Source organism: Myotis davidii, unplaced genomic scaffold, assembly GCF_000327345.1.
Source record: "Myotis davidii unplaced genomic scaffold, ASM32734v1 scaffold1031, whole genome shotgun sequence".
NCBI classification, from domain to species: domain Eukaryota; kingdom Metazoa; phylum Chordata; class Mammalia; order Chiroptera; family Vespertilionidae; genus Myotis; species Myotis davidii.
In genome coordinates, this window is record NW_006283442.1 from 1169843 (window position 1) to 1172645 (window position 2803).

Here is a 2803-nt window from a genome sequence, read left to right on the forward strand (position 1 = left end):
TCTGTGCTGTGGTCATGTTCTCGGAGCTGGAAGCCTGTGGCCACGGGGCGGCGCGGTTCAACCTCACGTGCGCACCTGTGTCCGCTGGTCCCAGGTGCAGACCTTCATCTCTGAGGCTGCTGCCCGCCTGGTTTTCACACCTGCTTTGCACATCAGGCTCCTCCTCCTCCTCAGTTGTGGCCACTGCCTGCAGCAGAAAACAAAGCAGGATTTAGCCATTTCCCCCACGGAAAAACCTTTAAAACAGGGGCTAGTTATTTTGTTTAATAACTGCTAATTGACAAAAAAAAAAAAAAAAGGCATGCCCCATAAATGAGCTGATCAAACAAAAAGTTATACATTAAGTTCAAATTTTACTTTTTTTCTAATTCATTTCACAAATTAAAGGGAAAAATGCAAATATACATTCCTTTAAAAAAAGATAATTTTGGGTTGTGCATTCAATATAATGGTAAACTCCTGAATTTATTGAAACTTGTTTAAAAGTTCTGAAAAACTGCTGGAATTAAAAAGCCAAGGCATCATTCAAGACTGTCTTCTCTTTATTTAAAAAAGAAGAAATTTTGGCCAGGCTGGTATGCTCAGTGGTTGAGCCTCGACCTATGAATCAGGAGGTCATGGTTCAATTCAGGGTCAGGGCACATTCCAAGGGTTGCTGGCTCAATCCCCAGTGTAGGGGTGTGCAGGAGGCAGCCAATCAATGATTCTCATGATTGATCTTTCTATCTCTCCCTTATTCTCTGAAATCAATAAAAATATATTTTTTTTAAAAATTAAAAGCAAAAGAGAAGGGTAGAAAGTTGTATAAAGACCTTGAGATTTAACTTAGCCTTTTTGAGTGCAGGAGAAAATCTGACTTCATGCAAAGAGGCCTGCTCGGCTTCTTTTCAAATTCTCAGGTGGGTTCATATTTATTTGCCCCTATGTCATGCCCAGTTAAAAATGATGCTCATGGCCAGCCATAGCTAGAGGGCTAATTCCATCTGAGACCAGGTACAATACAGAGACTTCAACCCCTGGAGCTTTTCTGATGTTCAGTCACCCAATTCTATTAATCAGAAGCTGATGGGGCTACCACATGCTCTCTGCAGTTTAATGTTCTAAAGGACCAATTGGGGGCCTGAAGAGCTGTAGGTTGCAAATTTATGAGCCACATAAGCTAAGTCCTGAATTACCCCAGCACTGAGGCTGGATGTGACATCTAACCAGTTGCAAAATGAATCCAACACTTAGCATCCTCTGTCCACCTATATGTACGAACTCTGGGAGGAATTGGGGATTGTGGTTGTTTCAGCTTTTTAGATTCTTGAAATAATGAAATCAGTCTATACATAGTCATGTCCAATCCCAGGTACTGACAGGCAACATATTATCCTATCTAATAAAAGAGAAACATGGTCATTAGCATATATCCGATACCCTTCCCATTGGCTAATCAGGGAAATATGCAAATTAACTGCCAACAAAGATGGCGGCTAATTTGCATACATAGGCGCAATGATGGGAGGCAAAAGGGGAAAGACAGAAGAACAGTGGCAGGCAAGAGCTGGGGGGCAGGCATACCAGGGGGCCCCAGGCATGGCTGCACCCGTCCAGTGCAGCCATGCCTCTGGCCCCGCCCCTCCTTTCGTGATAGCAGATCCAGGGCGCAGGCATGGCTGCACCCACCCCCAGCCAGTGATTGCCATCAGAAAGCCCTCCACAGGCCAGGCAATACCCCCGGCCTGGGTTGCCGGTGATCGCTGTGGGGATCCGAGGAAGAGAGAGCCGGGGTGCAGGACCCCCAGGGCCAGGGGTGTCGGCTGGCCTGCGGTCCCCTGATCTGTGATGGTGAAGGGAGAGACCGTGCCTGCGCCCCCGGATATGCAATCTTGAAGGGTGGGGCGGGGCAGCAGGCACGGCTGCACCTGGAAGACCGGGTGCAGCCATGCCTGAGCCCTGATCTGCTATCACCAAGAGAGGGGCGGGACAGCAGGCATGGCAGCATCCTGGGCACCGGGTGCAGGTCCAGGGTGTAGCCTGCCTGCGGCCATCTGATCTGAGATGCGAAGGGCGGGGCAGGGCCACAGGCATGGCAGCACCCAGGGCACCGGGTGCTGAGGTGCCTGTGGTCCCGATCTGAGATCGGGAAGTGAGGGGCGGGGTCCCAAGCACAGCTGCACCCGGGGGACCTAATCGCATCCCCGGCAACGAGGCAGGGAGGGACCCAGAACACGTGGAAGGCCTCCTGCCTGGCCGTGGGGGACCAATCATGTCCCTGGCGATGAGGCAGGGAGGGACCCAGACACGTGGAAGCTATCCTGCCTGGCTGCGGGGGACCTGATCGCATCCCCAGCGACGAGGCACGAAGGGACCCAGAACACGCGGAAGCCGTCCTGCCTGGCTGCGGAGGACCTGATCGCATCCCCAGCAGCCAGGCAGGGAGGGACCCAGAACACGCGAGAGCCAGGTCTTTATTTATTTTTTTTTAGATTGTGTAATTATTACAAATAAACGGTGGTTTCACATCTGTCAAAAAACGGGTCCTCTTTTTACATGTGTGCGCAGGTTCTGATGTACAAGAAAGGGTCATGTGCTTAGTTCGTCCAGGCAAAGCTCACAGGTACATCACTAATTACTTCAAAAATAGAATGATCTCTTTTTGAACCAATCTGTTTAGATTCATGATTAGTAAAACAGTATGGCACTAATGAAATACAGTGATGGGAATTAGGAAGTGTGACACTGATGGTTCTGGGCATGTGAAGGGTGAGGGACAGAAGGGTATACATGGCCTTCCCTTCGGTTCTGCTGGAGAGATGAA